The sequence below is a fragment of the Schistocerca nitens genome, chromosome 6 (genome assembly GCF_023898315.1).
Source record: "Schistocerca nitens isolate TAMUIC-IGC-003100 chromosome 6, iqSchNite1.1, whole genome shotgun sequence".
Taxonomy (NCBI): Eukaryota; Metazoa; Arthropoda; class Insecta; order Orthoptera; family Acrididae; genus Schistocerca; species Schistocerca nitens.
The window spans coordinates 630290295-630316784 of NC_064619.1; the positions used below are offsets into that span (position 1 = coordinate 630290295).

The 26490-nt window shown below is 43.1% G+C and overlaps 1 protein-coding gene across 1 annotated transcript in view; it reads right to left on the reverse strand.

Moving 5' to 3' along the window:
- LOC126262249 (cytochrome P450 6k1-like) overlaps window positions 1-19367 on the reverse strand; it is a 66395-nt gene extending 47028 nt beyond the window's left edge. The window contains exon 1 of the mRNA XM_049958735.1: window positions 19302-19367. The gene's annotated coding sequence lies outside the window, so the exon portion shown is untranslated. The remainder of the gene's footprint in view (window positions 1-19301) is intronic.
- Window positions 19368-26490: the final 7123 nt, after the last annotated feature.

Genomic DNA, 26490 nt, shown 5'->3' on the forward strand with positions numbered 1-26490 from the left:
CCACTTTTTTCGCTTTGTGATAGATTGCGCTGTAATAGTCACAAACGTATGGCAAACAATTTTAAACGAACAGTTGGTAACAGGTAGGTTTTTTAAATTAAAATACAGAACGTAGGTACGTTTGAAAATTTTATTTCGGTTGTTCTAATGTGATACATGTACCTTTGTGAACGTATCATTTCTGAGAACGCATGCTGCATGATTACCTGTAAATACTACTTTAATGCAATAAATGCTCAAAATGATGTCCGTCAACCTCAATGCATTTGGCAATACATGTAACGACATTTCTCTCAACAGCGAGTAGTTCACCTTCCGTAATGTTCGCACATGCATTGACAATGCGCTGACGCATGTTGTCAGACGTTGTCGATGGATCACGATAGCAAATATCTTTCAACTTTCCATACAGAATGAAATCCGGTGACGTCAGATCCGGTGAACGTGCGGGCCATGGTATGGTGCTTCGACGACCAATCTACCTGTCATGAAATATGCTATTCAATACTGCTTCAACCGCACGCGAGCTATGTGCCGGACATCCATCATGTTGGAAGTACATCGCCATTCTGTCATGCAGTGAAAAATCTTGTAGTAACATCGGTAGAACATTACGTAGGAAATAAGCATACATTGCACCATTTAGATTGCCATCGATAAAATGCGGGCCAATTATCCTTCCTCCCATAATGCCGCACCATACATTAACCCGCCAAGGTCGCTGATGTTCCACGTGTCGCAGCCGTGGTGGATTTTCCGTTGCCGAATAGTGCATATTATGCCGGTTTACGTTACCGCTGTTGGTGAATGACGCTTCGTCGCTAAATGGAACGCGTGTAAAAAATCTGTCATCGTACCGTAATTTCCCTTGTGCCCAGTGGCAAAACTGTACACGACGTTCAAGTCGTCGCCATGCAATTCCTGGAGCATAGATGTATGGTATGGGTGCAATCGATGTTGATATACATTCTCAACACCGACGGGTTTGAGATTCCCGATTCTCGCGCAATTTGTCTGCTACTGATGTGTGGATTAGCCGCGACAGCAGCTGAAACACCTACTTTGGCATCATCATTTGTTGCAGGTTGTGGCTGACGTTTCACATGTGGCTGATCACTTCCTGTTTCCTTAAATAACGTAACTATCCGGCGAACGGTCCGGACACTTGGATGATGTCGTCCAGGATACCGAGCAGCATACATAGCACACGCCCGTTGGGCATTTTGATCACAATAGCCATACATCAACACGATATCTACCTTTTCCGCAATTGGTAAACGGTCCATTTTAACACGGGTAATGTGTCACAAAGCAAATACCGTCCGCACTGGCGGAATGTTACGTGATACCACGTACTTATACGTTTGTGACTATTACAGCGCCATGTATCACAAAGCGAAAAAAGTGGTCCAACTAAAACATTCATATTTCTTTACGTACTACACGAATATGTAATAAAAAATGGGGGTTCGTATTAAAAAAAATGCAGTTGATATCCGTTTGACCCTTGGCAGCGCCATCTAGCGGGCCAACCATAGAACCATCTGGTTTTCCCCTTCAAGCTTGACAGGTTTCGTTCTTTGTAGTTTTTTCGTTTGACCCTTATTTCGTGAGATGTTTGGCCCGGTCACGATCAATGGACCACCCTGTATATAATATCCATTGAGGATAAGGTTTTCACCTTATTGTGCCTAATTAATCTGGAGACCGTTTTTTATTGATTCATTTACGTAAATTTTCACTACTTTCATTATTTTCTAAATTATAGTCTTTCTGCTTTCTGCTAATTACCACAGTACGAAGTTCACGTTCGATACCCTCTATCAGTTAGGTTAGTGCACGGTCAAATTTTCAAAAATTCCTCCCAGAGGGTAACGCTTTCTGCACGTTAAGGCCGTATTTGTCATTTTACATTGCGCGGTAGTGTTATACTTGGCTTCCCTGTGAAAAGAAAAAGTCAGTTACTTGGGTGCACCTTTGCCATGTAGCACGATAGCATTATAAGCGGCGTCAACATCCAGTGTAGGTACAGCAAAGAACCGCATGACATGGAAAGTCACTGTACTGGTGTCAGAGAGAATGCAGTGAGCGACTGATTTTCTGCTGCAGGTGGCTGGGGGGGAAAATACCGTAAAAATTCTTTATTATTAACCACAAACAGGAGCACTGCAGCGTGCCCATAGCAAGCAGAGAACAGGGTGACGGACATCGAATCCCGCACCATACTTCAGTACTGTCGAATCTTCCTGAATGTTGGTCATTGCCCGGAGAGCACGGCCGCTATTGATGAAGTTGTCAATATAATTAAATCCCGTGTCAACCGGCTGCGTTCCGCGCCTTGGATACAGCACTGAGACCCCATGTGGGCCCCTAGCGTTACACTACCAACGGTAAAAAAGATACAATCCTCTTTTCAGCCCCGTCCGTAGACTGTTTTCGACTACCTTTGCACTTGGCCATGAGCTCACGACAAGCTGAATCACTGAATCTATGGATATAAAGAGCAGTTAACTGTTTGCATGTAGGGGCTGTAAGAATAATCAGCCCTGAATGTTATGCATTAACTTGTTTGCCAACAGTAATCGACGAAATCATCGAATGAAATGAACACTTCACTTCATTCTGCATGATAACAGTTCTGGCTGTTTACACGACACGTTAAACAGTTTACTTTATGACGGAGAAAACCATCGAAGTAACGTCTCGTTGCCTGGATACACATCTTTTAAGGAATAAGTATTTTAGTTTGTTCCCATACGTCAAAAAAATGATTCGTGGGCAGCAGCTTTAGTCAAGCTTCCAAACCCAAGTATATGTTCGACGTCTCTAACGCGAGGAAAAGTTCACTTATTTTAATGACGAATGTTTTTAGAACAAATGACATGATTTATACTAGAATTGGTTTTCGTTTAATGGTTTTTTTAAATGTTTCAAAGGCATCCCTTGTACTTACTTCAGGTTCAGAATCATCTCTGGCTTACTGCACTTTGCAAAAACGCTTATTCTGTGGGTAGAGTTCTGCTGAATAACAGACTACACTCGCTGAAACTTCCGCATTTCACTTAAAACATTCTCGTTTACGAATTTCTCTGTACACGTTCATTATAGATATCAGAATGTTCCGAATGTAGTGAACTGTGTGAAGGTTTCATCTCTTTGTACTTTGAATACATCGGGCTTTCCACTGAAAAGCACCTTTTAAAGTTATCATTTGTTCTTTTCTAATCCAGAAGTCTTCTCATGTCTCTTTTCGTTTGTCCAGTAGTAATACGAAGTATTCAACAATTTCTGTTTTACCTTTGATGTGAATAATAAGAACTTCTTCTGAACTCTTCAAAACACCGCTCATAACCTTTTATGCTGCTCATGTTATGTTTTCTTGTTTTATTTGTGTGAAGGACACCGACTTTTATGCAATGCTTAAATCTCTTTTTCGTTTCTGTCATTACGTTAAGGACACACGCGACATTCAGATTAAAATATCGGTACCCAAAATTAGTTCTATTCTTTCTTTAAAACAGTTCAAACATCGCTGATAAATTCTTTTTCGTTTAAGCTTTTAGTTAGCTTCCAGCGAAAACAGCGTCCATGTTGTATAATGTTGCGTGGGTAATTCTAGATGCAGAATGTGCCACACCATTTATTCTAATGTGCCTCAAGCTTCATTTGTTTGATAAACTCTTAACTGACAATCGGTCAGTAACGTATTACATATTTTCTTACCAGTTTTTACCTGCACTCGGAATATTTGGTAGTCCTGCATGTGGACCATCTCCAAACTAGGTATGGTCTTCAATGAATTCGGACACCTATTTATTTACTACGAAAATGATGCGGTTTACTGGTTACAAACCTTCACCAACGTTCGATAAACAATAGTCATAAACAGTTCGAACAAATCATTTTATCACGCCACGACATAACGCTTTATCCTTTAAGCGAAACCCACAGGAAATGAGTAATTTAAAATACCATTCAAGCATAGCTATTCCGTAGATCAGTTTGACGCTTGACTTACACAACGAAAGCAAATGTGCATTGATGTCACCTTCATTCGGATAGCTTTGGCTACGTATTTGTAAGTATTTATTCATAGCTGTAAGCGTGAAGAAGCATGATGTTTGAAGGTGAAGGAAGTCCAGATACTTAAAAAGTACGACGTTCAGTAACGAATCGTCATTCTGCTAAATGACACCCAAATGAAGATGAGAAATAAACTAGAAGTTACTTTGTGTCGCATTGTTTCTCATATACCGAGCAGCACGTGGAAAATCCGCAGCCATTATCACATGTACATCTATGTTGCAGACGATATCTGTATTGTAGTGGAAGGGGGAATTGCACATGATAAGCACGATACAGCGCAGTACGTAGCATCGGCCTATCTCGTAAAAGTTACTGACAATCCACGTACGTTTGTTCATGCCGATTTGCTTTCAAAGCTATCGCTAAGTACGTATACTAGAGTGGAAAAGTCGTTGTTACTTTGAGCACACTAACATTAACCAGAAAAAGTCAAATGCCACAAACAAGTTGTTGTGATGCCCTTCTGAAGAAACTGCTATTTTAACGGAAAATAATATCACCCCCAAGTTAAATCTGAACTATCACAACCACCTTATTCTCTATACTCACACACACACACACACACACACACACACACACAGACCTACACCGATGAGCCAGAAAATTATAGAGCTATGTTAATTCAACTTTGTGCCGCTGAATAACTGCAGTTGTTCAAAGCACGACACAAAAATTGACACGACATGGCATCCCACGTGTATTCCGTAATGTTCCTGTTGGACAGTTGTGGACCAGAGTTCATACTGGAATTCAGTGTTACATACGCCTGTCCAGATTGGCACGAGCCTGGTGTTAAGGAATGTACAACACGTCGTCGGAAATTCTCGGATTTGTTGTGGACGACGTTAGTCATGAGTGGCTGTTGCCTAAGCAGCAAAAAAGCATGCCAAATTAAAAAAAAAAACTCAAAATTCCCAAGCCTGGCAAAGTTTTGCAGAAGTTCGAAATATAGCGCGTATTTCAATGCGAGATGCTTCTAATACTTTCCACAACGAAATTCTGTCTCGAAATCTGGCAGAAAACGCAAAGAGATTCTGGTCACACATAAATCACACCAGTGGCAAGACGCAATCAATACCTTTACTGCGCGATAACAACGGTGAAGTCACTGATGACAGCGTCACTAAAAGAGAGTTATTAAACACGGGTTTACGAAACTCCTTCACCAAAGAACACGAAGTAAATACTGCTGAATTCCAATCAATAACAACTGCCAAGATCAGAAATATAGAAGTAGATATCCTCGGGGTAACAAATCAGCTTAAATCACTTAATTAAGCCAAGGCCTCCGGTCCAGTATGCTGATGCAATAACTCCATATTTAGCCATTATATACAACCGCTCGCTCACAGAAAGATCCGTACCTAAAGACCGGGAAATTGCCATAGTTACACCAATATCCAAAAAGAGAAGTAGGAGTAATCCGTTGAATTACATGCCCGTATCACTAACGTCGATTTGAAGTAGGGTTTTGGATCATACGCTGTATTCGAGCATTATGAAGTACCTCGAAGAAAACGATTTATTGACACATAGTCAGTACGGATTCAGAAGATATCGTTCTTGCGAAACACAACTAGCTCTTTATAGTCATCAAGTAATGAGTGCTATCGACAGGGGATGTCAAATTGATTCCATATTTTTAGATTTCCAGAAGGCTTTCGACACCGTTCCTCACAAGCGTCTTCTAACCAAATAGCGTGCCTATGAAATATCGCGTCAGTTGTGCGGCTGGATTCGTAATTTCCTGTCAGAAAGGTCACAGTTCGTAGTAACAGACGGAAAGTCATCGATTAAAACAGAAGTAATATCCGGCGTTTCTCAAAGAAGTCTATATTAACGACATAGGAGACAACTGAGTAGCCGTCTTAGATTGTTTGCAGATGATGCTGTGATTTACCATCTTGTAAAGTCATCAGATGACTATAACGAATTGCAAAATGATTTAGATAAGATATCTGAGTGGTGCGAAAAGTGGCAATTGACCCTGAATAAATAAAAGTGTAAAGTTATTCGCATGAGTACTAAAAGAAATCAGCTAAATTTCGATTACGCGATAAGTCACACAAATCTGAAGGCTGTAAATTCAACTAAATACTTAGATATTACAATTACAAATAACCTAAATTTGAACTATCACATAGATAATATTGTGGGCAGAGCAAACCAAAGACTGCGATTCATTGGCAGAACACTTAGAAGGTGCAACAGGTCTACCAAAGAGACTGCTTACACTACACTTTTCCGCCCTGTTCTGGAGTACTGCTGTGTGGTGTGGGATCCGCATCAGGTGGGACTGATAGATGACATCGAAAAAGTACAAAGAAGGGCAGCTCGTTTTGTATTATCGCGAAATAGGGGAGATAGTTAAACAGACATGATACGTGAATTGGAGTGGCAATCATTAAAACAAAGGCGTTTCTCGTTCCGACGGGAACTTCTCATGAAATTTCAATCACCAGTTTTCTCCTGCGATTGCGGAAACAATCTATTGGTACCCACCTACATAGGAAGAAATGATCATTTCGATAAAATAAGTGAAATCAGGTCTCGCACAGAAAAATTTAAGTGCTCGTTTTTCCCGCGCGCCGTTCGAGAGTGGAACGGTAGAGAGACAGCTTGAAGGTGGTTCATTGAACCATCTGCCAGGCACTTCATAGTGAATAGCATAGTAATCACGTAGACGTAGATGTAAAGTAGACAGGCGAATGCGACTTGGTTCATAGGACGGGGCCGCCCTCCTAGAACGCTCCGAGCTGGACAAACAGAGTTTTAAAGTGAAGTAGTTTGAGATGAGAGAGGAGCAAAACATGTGAGCATGTGAGGCTATATTAGCAACAAGGTGTACGTTTTGGAAGCCGCCATCTTGAATGCACCTCGTATTTTTCAGTGGTGAGGGGTGGGGGTGGGGGGGGGGAGGGGTCATGTGACACATCAGAGAAAGAAGAACTACGAGAGAAAAAACTTGGTGCCTTAATTTTAGCATAGCATTCGTCATTATTGACTTAAGACGGTTTCTTCCTTACACATCAACATCAAGCGTGACCCACGAAGCGGTGGTGAAACTCGCCGGGAATTTCCGTGAAACTGGCTCTGTTGGAGACAAAACAGGACGATCGAAAACGGCTACTGATGAAGCAGCGGTAGAGTCCAAAGAGCGTACTCGCCGCCTCTCGCGGGAAAACGAGCCAGCCGCGCTCCAGGGAGCGGACTGTTGGTGCTAGTGCTAGCTTACCTGTACGTGATTTGCTTAGCGCCCATTAGGAATGGATGAAAGGGATAACAATGACACTACAAAGTGCTGAAAACTCATGAAACATAAGCTGTAGCCTTTATGCGTTATCACCAACGTTTTGGAATGACTCTTGGTAGTACACTATCTTTGAGCAGATATCTCAACAAAAACTTATTGGAAAATAAACACACGGAAAAACCTTACAAAGAAACTTTGCAGTACTAACTGGGGAGCTTCAACAGACACGCTCCGAACTTACGTGCTCGGTTAAGTGTATTGTACCGCCGAATATTATGCTCCGGTGTAGTTCAAGACTCCACACGTAAATAAGACGGACACTTGGCTCAATAGAACAATAAAACCATGAGAATCATCACCGACTGCATAAGAACTACTCCGCTGCACTGGCTATCAACACCCAGCCTCGTAGCCCCTGTTCCGTTAAGAAGACAACAACAAATATCTCCAACTTCCCATCCATGAAGATATGGATTGTCCTGGTTGACAAGAAACCGACTTAGTTCCAGAAATCCACCAGTGCGACTGCTCCAACAACTTGCTGATAGAAATTTGGTGTACAGGTGGGAGCAAGTCGAGGAAAATTTTAGAGAATTGGTTTAAAATAAATTATTTCAAAAGACCCAGTCAAATCTTTAAAAGTTTTCTCCTAGAGCAACTCCCTCGGTACCTACATCACACAAGTTGCCTGCCTTTCAGAATCGAGGCAGCTCTGCCCAGTTGTAGCTACTGACAAGAGACGCCTTGAGCCCTCTGCTGAAACTGCTAGCGAATTCTCGACATTGGTTTTAGTCAACAGCGTGCGTGGGATACAGATCACGTGTGTTGACTCTGGACGGTTGTGCAGTGCAGAACACAATTGCTTTGCTATCTAGTGATCCAAACTTCGACTAGAACAGACGTCTTATTTTGGCTCTGCTCGCCATGACTGACCCGCCATCAACAAGAACCGCTTACTCTCCCGTTACCCACTTTATTTAGTTGTTCGTCCTCCTAGTCTGGCCTACACCCGCTAACTTCCGACCCTAGGTGCGCCCCTTGTGTTCCGTACATGGAAATATATTCCCTTTGTTTGACTTAATTTCCTGTTCTGTCATTTAACGGCAGCCCTCGATGCCCACACGATAATTCATGAGCGCTCGAACTCCTGTACATTGCCGTCATAAGCCATAGGCAGCAACGTTCTTCATTACTCCGGCCCATGTACATTGGGGTCAAAAAGCGACAAACCATGGATTCTGACGATCCTGGTATTGTACATAATTTACTATTGATACTAGGCGACTTGAGGTCCCAAGCACATACACAGTAGTAATGACACGATTAACACTTGTGTTGCCGAAATCGATAGGACGCTGTGTGACATACAGGATTGCGGAAGGAAAGGAATGAACTTTTTCTGCCTTCTCTTTCTCTTCTTTCTCATCTCTCTGCATTCTCTTTCCCGAACTTTTATTCTTTTTCTGTCCATGCCTTCTGTCTTTCGTAAGTGGTAGTTCTTGTTCTTGTTCTTGTTTTTGGGGAAGATGACCAGACAGCGAGGTCATCGGTCTCATCGGATTAGGGAAGGATGGGGAACGAAGTCGGCCGTGCCCTTTCAAAGGAACTATCCCGGCATTTGCCTGGAGTGATTTAGGGAAATCACGGAAAACCTAAATCAGGATGGCCGGACGCGGGATTGAACCGTCGTCCTCCCGAATGCGAGTCCAAAGTGGTAGTTGTTTGACTGGTTAACTCGGTGCACGAAGCTAAGATTTGTTAAATTATGTACCGCAATAAGAATTGTAATGAATAATGGAGGAGAATTAATCTGTCCTACCACTGTAAGTTGGTAAGTGGGGATATGACGACTTTCGACTGTTATCCCCCAGAGGACAGCGAAGTTTTGGTTCAAATGGCTCTGAGCACAATGGGACTTAACGTATGAGGTCATCAGTCCCCTTGAACGTAGAACTACTTAAACCTAACCAACCTAAGGACAACACACACATCCACACCCGAGACAGGATTCGAACCTACGACAGTAGCGGTCGCGCAATTCCAGACTGAAGCCCCTAGAACCGCTAGGCAACACCGGCCGGCAGCGAAGCTTTGTTGGTATAAACTGATGTATGATGTTGTTTTATTGAGGTTCTGTGGTTAATGTAGTTGAAGGTAATTATGTGCAGGCAAGAGCTCCTATGATAGTTGTTTTAAGTGTTGTTATTTCAGTTGTATAGATAATGTTTTGTTGTGGAAGCTGAGGGGGATCCGATGAATGTTAATTATATTTCTAATTGTTTGAGAGGAGATGATTCGCTCATGTTAAATAGTCTATTTTATGCTGTCGCCCCAAGAGTCCAGAGTAGAACAGTTAACCATGATTCATTCTGCCATGCAGTGAGTATCCAGTCGAGACAACTGTGTTTTTGGAGTCGTTTTAAGTCGCAGCTTCTGTCACCTGCGTACGCTTACCGTAAGCCTAGACCGCATAGTACAAACACGTGGACCGGCACAGCTGTCACCTTGCGATAAGCAAGCCACGTAAACAAGTTACCGTTTCTAAATGGTTCAAATGGCTCTAGACACTATCGGACTTAACATCTGAGGTCATCAGCCCCCTAGACTTAGAACTACTTAAACCTAACAAACCTAAGGACAACACACACATCCATGCCCAAGCCAGGATTAGAACCTGCGACTGTAGCAGCAGCGCGGTTCGGGAATGAAGCGCCTAGAACCGCTCGGTCACAACGGCCGGCAAGCTACCGTTTCTCTTCGCCTTCTTCGTCTGGTCAGTCATAGATTAAGTCTAATTTTCATTTGATTTTTAAGTCAATTATTGTATAGGTTTTGAGTGACCCTAAACTATAATGAATTTTGTGGGAAACTATTCCATCACATTTAGTTAGGTCTTTTCTTCACTACCTTTGTTTTCAGTTATAGTTCTTCTTTAACTAAGAATTTATTTGGGACAAAGCACTTGCTCACTTGGGTATTGATTAGTATATCCTAAGTTCTAAGGATTTTAATACTGACTGTGACAAATGGGAGAAGCTCGCTGAAGACTGCAGCTGATGGAGGAATCCCATCAAGGATGGCAGCAAGTTCCATGATGGCACCTGACTCGACAACTGAATGCAAAACGAACATGTACAGAAATGCCTCCAATGAACCCCATTTTTGGTATGGTATACAGTTGCCCTACCTGAGGGTGCCAAGTGGGCTCTCCCATTGGATTTCCGAGCCATCATAGAAAGCGCCTGTGTTATGCTACTTCAATTTTTCTTTAGGAAGTGTAGGACACTGATGATATGGAATAGATCGGCTAGTGGGAAATGGAAGTGTTGTATTCGTTGCAGTAGACAAGAAACCTGAATCTACAGACATAGAAATTGATAGCTGCATGTGAGATCGTTTGGGCAAGATTTGATCTATTTCCTGCCACACTCACATCCTGATGTAACAGTAAACTTCAGAGAAAACCTCAGTTCGCTTGTACGTTAGCTCTGAAATCACGTTGTAATCACGGATGAAGTCTTAAATTATCCAACAATCAACTGGGAAAATCACAATTTTGTCAGTGGTGGGCATGAAAAGATATTCTGTGACACGTTTTTAAATGCCTTCTCTGGAAACTGAATAGAATAGATGGTTTGTAACCCCACTCATGATGGAAATGTATTAAATCTAACTACAGTAAATAGACCTGACGTCTTTGAGGATGTCCACATCGTAACTGGTATCAGTGACCAAGACACAGTTGTGGCAACAATGATTACCAAAGTAAAAAAGGCAAATAAACGAGTGTGGAGGTACGTATGTTCAGTAAATTAGAAGAAAAAACCGTAGAGTCTATCTCAATAAGGAACTCGAAACTTTCATTGCAGGACAGGAGCATGAAGAGCTACTATGGCTCAAGTTTAAAGAGTAGTTCACCATGTAGTTGGTAAATATGTACCCAGTAGGGCAGTTCAAAATGGGTGGAGGGGGAGAGGGGGACCTCCATGATACACAGTCGCTATAAACAAACTCCTATAGAAACGGATACTATTGTGCAATAAGTATAAAACAAAGCACAGGGCTATAGGTAGAAACGCATTTGACTGTCAAGACAGCAACGCGTGAAGCCTTTAGTGACAACCACACCAGAATATTGTGAAATCACCTTTCACAAACTTCAAAGAAATTCAGGTCCTATGTAAACGCTATTAAATACCAAGGTAAGCGTCGAACCACTCTTGAATCAGGCAGGAAATGAAATTGGGCCTAGGAAAGCAAAAACTGAAATACTTAAATCCGTTATCAAATGTTCCTTTACAAAAAAAAAACCAGGTAACTGCCCCAATTTTATCCATGTACCACTAACAAGGACCTTGCCGTTGGTGGGGAGGCTTGCGTGCCTCAGCGATACAGATGGCCGTACCGTAGGTGCAACCACAACGGAGGGGTATCCGTTGAGAGGCCAGACAAACATGTGGTTCCTGAAGAGGGGCAGCAGCCTTTTCAGTAGTTGCAGGGGCAACAGTCTGGATGATTGACTGATCTGGCCTTGTAACATTAACCAAAACGGCCTTGCTGTGCTGGTACTGCGAACGGCTGAAAGCAAGGGGGAACTACAGCCGTAATTTTTCCCGAGGACATGCAGCTTTACTGTATGATTAAATGATGATGGCGTCCTCTTGGGTAAAATATTCCGGAGGTAAAATAGTCCCCCATTCGGATCTCCGGGCGGGGACTACTCAAGAGGACGTCGTTATCAGGAGAAAGAAAACTGGCATTCTACGGATCGGAGCGTGGAATGTCAGATCCCTTAATCGGGTAGGTAGGTTAGAAAATTTAAAAAGGGAAATGGATAGGTTAAAGTTAGATATAGTGGGAATTAGTGAAGTTCGGTGGCATGAGGAAGAAGACTTTTGGTCAGGTGATTACAGGGTTATAAATACAAAATCAAATAGGGGTAATGCAGGAGTAGGTTTAATAATGAATAAAAAAACAGGAGTGCGGGTTAGCTACTACAAACAGCATAGTGAACGCATTATTGTGGCCAAGATAGACACAAAGCCCATGCCTACTACAGTAGTACTAGTTTATATGCCAACTATCTCTGCAGATGATGAAGAAATTGATGAAATGTATGACGAGATAAAAGAAATTATTCAGCTAGTGAAGGGAGACGAAAATTTAATAGTCATGGGTGACTGGAATTCGTCAGTAGGTTCAAATGGTTCAAATGGCTCTGAGCACTATGGGACTTAACTTCTAAGGTCATCAGTCCCCTAGAACTTAGAACTACTTAAACCTAACTAACCTAAGGACATCACACACATCCATGCCCGAGGCAGGATTCGAACCTGCGACCGTAGCGGTCACGCGGTTCCAGACTGTAGCGCCTTTAACCGCTTGGCCACACCGGCCGGCTCGTCAGTAGGAAAAGGGAGAGAAGGAAACATAGTAGGTGAATATGGACTGGGGGGAAGAAATGAAAGAGGAAGCCGCCTTGTAGAATTTTGCACAGAGCATAACTTAATCATAGCTAACACTTGGTTCAAGAATCATAAAAGAAGGTTGTATACCTGGAAGAATCCTGGAGGTACTAAAAGGTATCAGATAGATTATATAATGGTAAGACAGAGATTTAGGAACCAGGTTTTAAATTGTAAGACATTTCCAGGGACAGATGTGGATTCTGACCACAATCTATTGGTTATGAACTGCAGATTGAAACTGAAGAAACGGCAAAAAGGTGGGAATTTAAGGAGATGGGACCTGGATAAACTGAAAGAACCAGAGGTTGTACAGAGTTTCAGGGAGAGCATAAGGGAACAATTGACAGGAATGGGGGAAAGAAATACAGTAGAAGAAGAATGGATAGCTCTGAGGGATGAAGTAGTGAAGGCAGCAGAGGATAAAGTAAGTAAAAAGACGAGGGCTAATAGAAATCATTGGGTAACAGAAGAAATATTGAATTTAATTGATGAAAGGAGAAAATATAAAAATGCAGTAACTGAAGCAGGCAAAAAGGAATACAAACGTCTCAAAAATGAGATCGACAGGAAGTGCAAAATGGCTAAGCAGGGATGGCTAGAGGACAAATGTAAGGATGTAGAGGCTTGTCTCACTAGGGGTAAGATAGATACTGCCTACAGGAAAATTAAAGAGACCTTCGGAGAGAAGAGAACCACTTGTACGAATATCAAGAGCTCAGATGGCAACCCAGTTCTAAGCAAAGAAGGGAAGGCAGAAAAGTGGAAGGAGAATATAGAGGGTTTATACAAGGGCGATGTACTTGAGGACAATATTATGGAAATGGAAGAGGATGTAGATGAAGATGAAGATGAAATAGGACATAAGATACTGCGTGAAGAGTTTGACAGAGCACTGAAAGACCTGAGTCGAAACAAGGCCCCGGGAGTAGACAACATTCCATTAGAACTACTGATGGCCCTGGAAGAGCGAGTCATGACAAAACTCTACCATCTGGTGAGGAAGATGTATGAGACAGGCGAAATACCCACAGACTTCAAGAAGAATATAATAATTCCAATCCCAAAGAAAGCAGGTGTTGACAGAAGTGAAAATTACCGAACTATCAGTTTAATAAGTCACAGCTGCAAAATACTAACGCGAATTATTTACAGATGAATGGAAAAACTGGTAGAAGCGGACCTCGGGGAAAATCAGTTTGGATTCCGTAGAAATGTTGGAACACGTGAGGCAATACTAACCTTACGACTTATCTTAGAAGAAAGATTAAGAAAAGGCAAACCTACGTTTCTAGCATTTGTAGACTTTGAGAAAGCTTTTGACAACGTTAACTGGAATACTCTCTTTCAAATTCTGAAGGTGGCAGGGGTAAAATACAGGGAACGAAAGGCTATTTACAATTTGTACAGAAACCAGATGGCAGTTATAAGAGTCGAGGGGCATGAAAGGGAAGCAGTGGTTGGGAAAGGAGTGAGACAGGGTTGTAGCCTCTCCCCGATGTTATTCAATCTGTATATTGAGCAAGCAGTAAAGGAAACAAAAGAAAAATTCGGAGTATGTATTAAAACTCATGGAGAAGAAATAAAAACTTTGAGGTTCGCCGATGACATTGTAATTCTGTCAGAGACAGCAAAGGACTTGGAAGGGCAGTTGAACGGAATGGACAGTGTTTTGAAAGGAGGATATAAGATGAACATCAACAAAAGCAAAACGAGGGTAATGGAATGTAGTCAAATTAAATCGGGTGATGCTGAGGGGATTAGATTAGGAAATGAGACACTTAAAGTAGTAAAGGAGTTTTGCTATTTAGGGAGCAAAATAACTGATGATGGTCGAAGTAGAGAGGATATAAAATGTAGACTGGCAATGGCAAGGAAATCGTTTCTGAAGAAGAGAAATTTGTTAACATCGAGTATAGATTTAAGTGTCAGGAAGTCGTTTCTGAAAGTATTTATATGGAGTGTAGCCATGTACGGAAGTGAAACATGGACGATAACCAGTTTGGACAAGAAGAAAATAGAAGCTTTTGAAATGTGGTGCTACAGAAGAATGCTGAAGATAAGGTGGGTAGATCACGTAACTAATGAGGAGGTATTGAATAGGATTGGGGAGAAGAGAAGTTTGTGGCACAACTTGAGTAGAAGAAGGGATCGGTTGGCAGGACATGTTTTGAGGCATCAAGGGATCACAAATTTAGCATTGGAGGGCAGCGTGGAGGGTAAAAGTCGTAGAGGGAGACCAAGAGATCAATACACTAAGCAGATTCAGAAGGATGTAGGTTGCAGTAGGTACTGGGAGATGTAGAAGCTTGCACGGGATAGAATAGCATGGAGAGCTGCATCAAACCAGTCTCAGGACTGAAGACTACAACAACAACAACAAGTGGTTATGGGTAAACGTTAATAACTTTGTGAGAAGGATGGTGCAAGTACGTATCCATTGTATTACGTGGAAAGTTTAGCTATTTCTGAAGATTTTGAGATCTGATGATAGTACGTAATTTCTATTATTCAGCTTTCTTGTACAAGTTTGATGTGCGGGTCACTTGTAAATGCATTAAGTATACTTTGCTAAGGCCTTTTTATAACGCTACTTTAAAAGTCCGCTTTGTCGAGTGTTTCGTTTGTTGCCAAATACAGAATCAGCAGTCTCTCTTTGCTATGTCTATTCTGTTTGTCTTTTATTGTCCAATACTATGTCTATTCTGTTTGTCTTTTATTGGTCAACAGCTGTGTGATACTTTGAATTTTCATGTAATTTTTCTAACTAATGTTCCGCTGCTCAGCAGGCAAGCTAATTTCATTGTCGGTTCAGAGTATTTATTTCCCTATTTTCTTTCAAGGCGCCGCTCGTAAGGGTTAAAAATAATTGCGCGTTTTTAATTCTGATTGATGCCCGTTGAACTACCGTTTCCCTCCAGTGTCTCTTTATAAAACTTTCCTGCTCTGTCTCCAGTGAAATTACTAACATTCACTTTTTTCCTTACGTACGTGTTTACGTAGTATATTAAGTCCTGCAGTACTTTGCCATGCTGTGACCTTGACTATCGGAATTTTCGCGTCTTGAGATGATTCTGTTGTAGTACGTACGCAAACAACAACTTCCTGAAACTACTGGCCAGCGTCTTCTGAGTTTTTTGTTTGCTGAAAATCGATACAGAGATGGATCCTGTCGTCCTATTTCTGTTTCAAAATTGGACCAAATACAGTATTGGCGGTCTGAACTAAGGCTTCCTCAACATTATTTTCTGTGCTGCCTTGCATCTGGTTTTGTCATACAAAAGTTTCATGTACACATTTGGTGCCCGCTCTGTGCTTGGTGTTTAGCCTGCCGGCAGACAGCTTTATCTCACTCTCTTTCTGCGCGTACTTAGTGTTATACATCGCCGGTGCACTCCACCAGTTGTGCTTCAGAAAACGTTTTCGTCAAGATCGCATTAGCAAGCATACGTGTGCTGTGCCGAGGGCTGAAAATCTCGTCTCCCCCTCGCCCCTCTCTCCCTCCAATCACGCGTGCGCCTACCTCTCCGCTCTTTCCCCTCCCGCAAGACGTGCGATATGCCGGCATATAATACCCGCCCCGCCCATCACCCTATTGGAGAGGAGCGCCATTAGAGATTGTCGACGTCACACATGCTCCGCTTGGAAGCCACGTGCTCATCTCCCATCAGCTGGAAGTTTCTTTACAAACACGCGCTCCTGTCGCACTGAGCACAGTCTACCTGCAAATCTTTTCGTATTTTATGAACTGGTTATAAACTCACAGCATTCTTTCTCATTTTTTATGTGAAATTTTATGTATAGGACGAGGATATTGGCGTTTTCCGAAGATGTATCGAAGCTGAGGCAGTGAAAGCTCATCAGATGTTCTGGCTAGTTTATGCTACAATTTTTCTACTTGAAACTACTGAGTAATTTTGAACTAAGTGTAATATTTCGCCGCACTGGATTAGCCGAGTGGCCTAAGGCGCTGCAGTCATGGACTGTGCGGCTGGTCCCGGCGGAGGTTCGAGTCCTCCCTCGGGTATGGGTGTGTGTGTTTGTCGTTAGGATAATTTAGGTTAAATAGTGTGTAAGCTTAGGGACTGATAACCCTAGCAGTTAAGTCCCATAAGGTTTCACACACATTTGAAATTTTTTTGTAATATTTCACTGTCTCTCACTCTTACAGTGTACTTCTAAGAGCCCCATTGTGTGTTATATTTTGAAGGACTCTTACTCTACGACGTGATATAAGGTATTTTAATTTGAGTAGGTGACTGTTAATAGTAGAAATTCATGAGTCCTGACGTGTAGCCTTTGCTATCCCCTGATTTCACCCATATTTACAGTATTTTGTCAGCGCAAGAAAATGCTTTGTACTCTGTATTTTAACATGGGCTAATACAGATAAAAGTTTTCATGTGAATTATGGTACATAATCTCTTCAACTTACCAATTACATTCTACATTTTACTGAATTATCTTAATATTTTGTAGCCTGTGGAACTTTGTGCAACTGTCACCCGCACAAATAGTCAGATGACGTAGAAAGATTTTACTTAGATTATCACTCTTTTTCAAATTTACTTAATCCAGTTCTAATGTACTTCAGGTGATAATGTTCTGCAGGAAGCCGATTTACAATGTTTTTTACCCAAATACTTTGATTATCATAGAATTAACTATTCTGTTATGTTGTTTATGCATTTTACGTTTTGGTATCAGATCCACTATGTAGCAACTAGATTAATATTTGCCAGACACTACAAACAAGTTCACGTTTCTAGGGACGCCTGTAAACCACTAAAAGGTCAGTGCTGTTTAGTTCAGCCACCATCTACTTTCTGTGACACTTAGTTTAGTACCAGAACAGTTAATTAATAATGGATTTTGCCCTTAAAATTAGCAAAAGCCATAATAGTTCATGACGGTGATTTTGAATCGATTTCAGTATTTCATCGTCCAGTTTTGGTCATTTTGCATTCATTCCTCTACTTGCACATTTAGTTTTCCTCATATTTGGTTCAAATGGCTCTGAGGACTATGGGACTTAACTTCTAAGGTCATCAGTCCCCTAGAACTTAGAACTACTTAAACCTAACAAACCTAAGGACATCACAAACATCCATGCCCGAGGCAGGATTCGAACCTGCGACCGTAGCGGTCGCGCGGTTCCAGACTGTAGCGCCTATAACGGCTCGGCCACCACGGCCGGCTTCCTCATATTTCTCAGTTCTTCTTTACTAGCCGGTCAATCGCGAATGGTTTTTTTTCTGTTGGTGGAGGGCCGAAATACTGCTCAGCTACACTCTTTCCATGTTCTTCTGCATATACTATTACTCTCAATTTACAGCGAGCGTCATATGAATTCCTTTTATTTTTTTCTATTACGAATCTAGCTATTAGCAAAAATGTTGCACTGTTACCGATAACACAAATCACTTTCAATTCAAGTTCACTGGCACCGTAGACTGAAATGCCGTGTCACAGGCTAGACAGTGGACAGTGTTCTGGGATTGTGATGGCGGGGTGGGAGAGAGACAGCAAGCTTATGAATCCCTGCAACTCATGTTCGTCGCATCGATGCACGGTTGTCAGATAGGTATACGTTTCCCACGGCACTGAATATATGGCCATTTTAAGACTAGTCGGAACACTGGCTGTTTTTATTTTAATTTCGTGTGTAAGAGACACCGAATTTTGGAGGCAATTTTTCGAAGGAAAAAGTGCGTTTTGTAGTCCGTAAGATACGGTAAATGAATCCGTAAGATACGGTAAATGAGCCGGCGATCTGCTGACAGCGAAATGTAGACTGAAGGGGTAACCCTGCTATCAGGTGCGGCGGGACATAAAGAGCAAACAGCGGCGACGAGCGAAAATGTGTACCGGACCGGATTCGAATACGGGTTCTTCTACTTACATAGGCAGGTGCGCTAACCACTGCGCTTAGTAAGCAGGAGATCCCGGATTCGAGTCCCGGTCCGTTACACATTTTCGCTCGTCGTCAGTGTTTCCGCTTACTGTCCCGCTACAGCTGATAGCAGTGATCTCCCTTCAATTGACATACAGTGTTGCGGGGTCAGCGTGGTGTCTGTTCTTTCGCAAGAACAGACACCACGCATTCAAATAAGTGTAGATTGACCTGTAAGGATGATGGTGGTGGTGGTGGTGGTGTGGTGTGGTGTGTATTGGACGTCCAAAGCGATCTTCAACGCCCTTACTCAACTAATTGGATACGATTGTGATTTTCTGTGTGGAAAGTATATAAAATACAAACCTCAGCAACGCTGAGGCACTTCCACTCACACTCACACGCGCGCATGGCTCAAGGCAGTTCGTGATTAAAATATGCAGACTATAACTACACAACACGTAAATCACTGCAACGGGGAACTGTATCTGGTTGAACAATGGGAAAATAATAGATGAAGCAGTGACCCTGGAAACACATTAAAATTTTGTAGCTAAGATACTATTGAGCAGATCGGACATCACACAGAGGTAGGGCCAGGTACCTGGGTCTGTGACGACGACTTCTGCACTGTCCGGGGTGTGAACTGCTGCTGCAGCTGCCCGCGGATGACTGTGGCGACGTCTGCCCGCCAACCGCGCTTTTAAGTCTGCGAGCAGGCGGCGTGCTGTGACGTTTCACACGCCGTCGGCGATAGAGGCGGCGGATCACATCAAGGTCAGCTTCCGCGAGCGATACCCCTCCCCCCCCCCCCCCCCCACCCACTCACAGGAGGGACTGCGGGAACTTTAATAGTCCACACTCTCCTGAAATATCGGAACGAAATTCACTTGCCTTCTCCTACACGCACAACAAGTACGAGGGCTATTCGGAAAGTAAGGCCCGATCGATCGCGAAATGTAAACCACAATGAAAATCCGATTACATTTTCCATAGATGTGCTGGGCAGTATCTGTTGTACGACTGTAGAACGCTTCACGTCGCTCTTTTCAGCTCTGAGCGCACGTAAAAATGTCTAGGATGTAATGACTCCCGACAAATATGAGTGCCTGTTACAGATTTCGCCTCATTTCATACGGCCTACGCAGCTTGACTGTCACGCTTCTTCATGACAATTTTCGGCCGCACACTGCAGGGGTAATGAGGGTGCTCTTGCAGCGTTTTCGGTGGTTAGTGTTTGATCATCCACCATACAGGCAGGACATGGCTCCCTCGATTTTCACCTCTGCTCACATGACCTGCAGGCTAAGAAGACAACATTTCGGCACAGACAACAAGCTGCAGATCAACATAGCGAATTGTTAGAAAGCACAAGCGGTTGCCTTCTATGATGAACTTCTTCTTCTTCTTCATCTTTTGCTGGTGCCTTTGTCTTGCAGTTCGCGGGGTTGGCATGGTTACGATCGGATTTCGCATGGTTAATTGAAGGGTTAGCCAGGTGCCCTTCCTGGCACCAACCCGTGCCCCCCAGGACAGAAACAGTGTACCCCAGCTGTCTGCGTCTAGTGTAATCATGAAATAGTGAGAATGTGTTGCAAATGTCTGCGAGTCGTGTAACTGAGGCGGGATGTGGGGACCAGCCCGGTATTCACCTAGTGGGATGTGGAAAACCGCCTAAAAACCACGTTCAGGTTTGCCATCACACCGGCACTCGTCGTTAATCCGGCTGGCGGATTCGAACTGGGGCCAGCGTGCTTACCCGAGACCAGAAAGCAGCGCAATATTGCTCTCGGTTAACCTGGCAGGTTTACCTTACATGATGATGATAATGGGAAATTGGTACAGCGCTACGATAGATGTCTAACTTAGAGTGGTGCTATGTAGAGAAGTAGCTCGAAGGTGTAGCTAACTGTTGCTAATAAAACATTTTTGAATGTCACTGTGGTTTCCATTTCGCCACCGATCGGATCTTTGCTTTCCGAATAGCCCTTGTACTTGGCCTTAGTACAAAGTAACGTTCCACCCCGCCTTCTCACGCGCAACGCTAAATACCTGCTACGTTGCCGTAGTAAACTGTATACACAAAAATCCTCCCTCTTGAATCAGTCTGTCTGTTACCGAAAACAACTGGGTCCTGAGAACCATAAGGGCTCAAAGCACTGAAACAAAGTTATGAGAAAAATAAAAGTCTGTGGAAATCAAATTTATAGACATAACACCAATCTCATGAGACTTGTGTCTTGGCTATAAATTTGATTTGGACTGAATTGTCTCAATTTCCCATAGTTCCTATGAAACAATACACACTTTATTTTATGAAACCTTGATTAATATTTAAGATTGTATTTATTTTTATTGTTAATTGACGAAACTTCGATATGTAAGCTAGTGACCATACTGACTTTTGATAGCTGTTTGATGGTGTGGTCTTGGAATCTCACCTGAAGGACAAACGTGTCACGCAGGAGTCATTCTGTCGTTTCAATTTTTCTTTTTTTATAGTAATTAGATTCGTTCTTCTTTTCCGTGGTTAACTGATGCAATGTTCTTAGTTCAGATTGGAACACAGATGTCTTCAGAGGTCATAACATACCTCTAATTACGTCACAGCGATTAATCTGTTATTGGGATTGCATGTTTTAGTGAGCAGAGTCTCGGCAAGCTTTGGCAGCATCAGGGTGTCATGCTCACTGAACGACGCCCCCCTCTCCCCACCACAATACGAACGTGCCACCGGCCTGGAGACCGACTTTCACGACGCTAAGAGATTTGCTGAGACAGAACCTGGCTGCCACACATACTAGGCCAGGGACCGATCCACTGAGCTTGGCCTGCTGGGAGCTGCTTTGGCGACGCAGGCAGATTTTTCCACAGAAACTGAGGAGATGTCTGACAGACGGTCTCAGCAAAATAGCCCATGGCTGCATAGAATAAAGAAATTCTTGGAACTGCACAGGACCCGCGTGTTTCTTTACAATCTGTTATATTGATCGAAACTGCACGGTGTTTGCTGGCCACAGGCTGGACACTAGTCATAGACACACATATTATTGGCGGTCGACATGCGAGGTAACATCGCCACGTTCATGGCAGTGTTAAACTTGTGGAATGTTCGACACATATTGTGTAGCAGTGCGCTCAGTTTTTCTGTCACCTGGACTCGGAGACTCTTTGAACCATCTCGTGTTGTAAAGAGCGGGACACGCTACGATTGGTCACTACCTGAAAAAATAAACGGAGTAGGAATCACATTGATGTGAACAATATATTTCGAGAGTGGGAGTCTGTACCAGATTGTTAACATCTTGTTTAAACTTGAAACATTCAGAAACTGGCTAGGGGACAAATAAACGTTTTCGGAAGGGGGGGGGGGGCAGGGTTGATTACACAGCATGCCACTGCAGTTCGTGTCACAACCTTTGGGACTGGCAAATAGTTCGTGGCAGCATCTCCCTGCAGAGGTCTGACGAGTGTCTTCTTCACATTTTCGTCCTGGTCGCTGTTCTGAGGACTGACTGCAGATCGATTCCACTGCCGCCAACATGCATTTCACGTAACGCTTATCAAGATACGACAAATTCGGGCTCATACGCAGGCACATAGTCGTTTTCCCTTCGCTCCATCTGCGGGCGGACCAGGAAAGGATACGACAGGGTACCCTCCACCACGGACCGTATGGTAACCTTCTGAGTATGTAGACACTTGCTCGAGGCCTCTGATGACATTTCTTCACATAAACTTCGACTGCAGCTGTGTCTTCAATTTCAGCCAGTGCAACTACTTAGGTTGCAGTCTAGCCTCTTGAACCACAGCATCATTTTATGTTCACACCGCCAGCGTGATTGCGGACTGATATCGCCGAGTGAGTGTCAGGCGCGTGGTACTAAAGTTGTGGAGATCATGCTTGAAATTACGTTCAACGCGATGGCTCACTCATGACTTAATTAGCTACGTTCCTGCACGTGTTTCCCTTTATCCCACAATGACCGATGCAGGCACCCTGTCCGACTCCCAGACGTATGTTTAATTGTTTCAAATATAATGTGGGTTTAGTGCCAGATGCTTTCCTTCTCCCGCGGACTTTGCCCCTCACTGCTGTCTTGCGTTAATTGAATGTATGGTACGAGCTCTGTGGTCCAAATTTCTCTTATCTTTTGGTTTGGAGAATTTATCATTTCCTTCACGAGTAATGTCTTTTGGTTCTCGTCTTCCATTTTGTAGTAATAAATTTGATTTCAGTAATTAGATGAACACTTTAATTATTATTAATTTCTGGCAACAACCACGCCCACGACTCGTTTGTTAAGACCATTAATTTCCCAATCGTTTCCGTAGGACACAGATTGCCACGTCACATCTGAGTCGGTGGAGAGCGATCTTCGTATCGAGAGGGTTCACTCGATTCAGATCACAGGCACGGCTTCCTTTAGCTATTGCCCTGTGGCGCCTTGAATTCTCACTCTCGACGTCGGTGTTTTGCAAAGGTAGTTATACTGCGTTTAATTATTGACTTTACAGTTGCGAGAATTTTAAAGTGGTCTCGAGGAGTAAGCTGGTTTTTACATGATTAGCACAGCATAGAATTGTTCACGGTCCGTCCTTAAACGTTTCCGACTATATCATCGGTGCAGTGCGTCGCGTAGTTCATCACACGGGCCACGCAAATTGATTCCGGCCGCTGCCGTGAATGTGATTTCGTCCGACGCCACTGAAGCCTCTACGATTTATTCAGTCAGTGTGTAAGGATATGTATAAACCGATTTAAAACGAAAGTCGTGAACCGAATTAGTACTGAACGTATTTCAAAAATAATGATAATAATTCGAAACGAAATATGAGACTTCCTGTCAGATTAAAACTGTGTGCCGGACCGAGACTCGAGCTCCCAGAAGTGGAGAGCTTCTGCGAAGTTTGGAAGGTAGGAGACGAGGTATAGGCGGAACTGAAGCTGTGAGAACAAGTCGTGTGTGGTGCTATGGTAGTTCAAGTTGTGGAGCACGTGCCTGCGAAAGGCAAAGATCCCGAGTTCGAGTCTCGGTCGGACACACTGTTTTAATCTGTCAGGAAGTTTCATATCAGTGCACACTCCGCGTCAGAGTGAAAATTTCATTCTCGAAACGAAATATGTTTTTCCCGTGCTCCACATCAGATCGTGGATGCAGAATGCTAATCAAAGTCTAAGACTCTTAATGCTTTGTGCTGTAAGAAGGTCAACAAAAGCGTTCAGCAAGCAGCGGTGACTCAGCAACCGAGTCAAGATAAAGTAGCAACTGAAGAGTCAGCAGGCTTAAATCTGCTTGTCACTACGAGCCTCGTGACTGATATGGCGTTCTTGTGCTCAGCGTGAACACGCATTCCTCTGCCAAGGCACGTTACAGGAAACGGGGAACGTGGGTGGGGAAGGGGGAGGAGGGAGGGCCTCTTTTGTATAACACCATTCAACGCTTATGTGTCCGCCCCCGAGTGGTCAGCGCGGCGGAATCCCCCGCCAAGGGGCCCGGGTTCGATTCCCGGCTGGGGCAGGAGATTTCCTCCGCTCAGGGAGTGGGTGTTGCGTTGTCCTCATCATCATTTCATACCCATCTCCTATGCGCAAGTCGTCCAATGTGGCGTAGAATGAAATAAGTACTTGCCCTTGGTGGCAAGGTATCCTGTACCTAATGATTTCTTGCACTGTGCTGTCTTTTGTTAACTAATATGTGGATTGGGTAGTAAAAACCAGTTAGCAGTGACCTGAACGTAAATACGGAGTTAGTTACTTGACAATCCGAGTGGGTCTTGTTGGGTGCAACTACTCGCCCTTCACTGGCGATTTTGCTGTCTCCGAGTCCAGGTGACAGCAAAACTGAGCGGCACTTCTACACAATATGTGTGAAATTGTCGGCAGCCTACATAATTAATTAACAAATTTGAAATGCGCTTTACTCGTGTATTATTTACCGCTTATTTCACATTTGGGTGACTTTTTTTCCAAGAACATAAATCATATATGTGATAAATTGGTGTTTACTAAAGAGAAATCTGTCTCGACGTCCATCCTAAGAATCGTCGCATGCTTTGTCTCTTGTACCCACCTCAGAAACCGAAGTCGCTAAGGCAAAGTTATGCGGTGGCGTTCGACTCGGAGCTGAGCCTGTTCGAATCCTGATTGCGCAGAAAATTTTCATCGCCAGTATGTACAGTGTGTGCAGACCACTGTGAAGCGCGTGGCAAAGAATCCTTCAAATTGCACCAGTTAATAGGGCGTCATCCCTTTCCGTTCCCGTACGGAGCGCGGCAAAAATGATTGCATTACCTATGTGTACTCGCTGTCATTATTTTAATCTTGTCCTCGTGCTCCCTAGGTGTGCGATACCTAGCGAGTTGTGCTATTTTCCTAGATTCGTCACTTAAAGCTTGTTCATAAAGCTTTGTGCGTACGCTTCCATACGACAGTTTGCATATATTTTCAAGCGGCTAGCAGTTCAGTTTGTTCATCATCTCAACTATCCTCTCCCGCGCGTCGAAGAAACCTGGGGCCCTACGTGCTGCTCTCCTTCGTATACGTTCTCTGTCCCTTATTAGTCCTATTTGGTGCGGGTCCCAGACTTTTGGACAATATTCTACGACCGGTTTCGCTGGAATAACTTGCCACAATACAATATTTAAGCAAATACACTCTTGCTACATGCCAAATATGTATCTAATGTACATTATTAATGTGTTTGTGACGTGGTAGTGTGTATAAAAAATAGACGCATTGTCCTATAGGCAGAAATATAGCAATATAATGATGTCACAGGGAGCGAAAAGTTATTTACAATTTGTACAGAAACTAGATGCCAGTTATTAGAGTCGAGGGGCACGAATGGGAAGCAGTGGTTGAGAGGGGAGTGAGACAGCGTTGTAGCCTATTCCCAATGTTATTAAATCTGTATATTGAGCAAGCAGTAAACAAAACAAAAGAAAAGTTTGGGGTAGGAATTAGAGTTCAGGGAGAAGAAATAAAAATTATGAGCTTTGTCGATGACATTGTAATTGGTGTCAGACATAGCAAAGGACTTGGAAGAGCAGTTGAATGGAATGGACACTATCTTGAAAGGAGCATATAAGACGGACATCAACAAAAGCTAGTCGAGGGTAATGGGATATATTCGAATTATCAGGTGATCCTGAGGGGATTAGATTAGTAAATGAGAACTTAAAGAAGTAAATGAGTTTTGCTATTTGAGCAACAAAATAACTGACGATGGTCGACGTAGGGAGGATATAAAACGTAGACTGGCAATGGCAAGAAAAGCTTTTCTGAAGAAGAGATATTTGTTAACAACGAGTGTAGATTTAAGTGTATGGATGTCCGTCCTGAATGTATTTGTATGGATTGTTGCCATGTATGGAAGTGAAATGTGGGGTCCTGCCAACTCGTCTCTTATAGGGTGCCTAAAAGATGCTGCTTTCTCGGATAACTATACAACAATTCAAGCAAATCACATTAATGGTTTTATTGCAATAAAGTAGACTGACAATAATTAACTTTGGTTTACTATGTCGTGTCGCAACCCATTGGCGACATGCAAATAATCAATGTCTTTCGCTATATAGAATGTCCATGTAAGCAATGGATATGGATCACAAGTAACAGCTCCACTAGTGTCCCTCTTCTACTATCTGGTCGTGGCTGGGAGGAGCGGCGTTTACGTTCTCTTCAGCTAGAGGGCGTTTCGTTGTGCGGTCCTTGTCAACGAACTATTGGCTGACGTCGTCTCACAACCTTCTCTGCTCTTGCGTTCTTCATCTTCATGCCGGCGCTTATC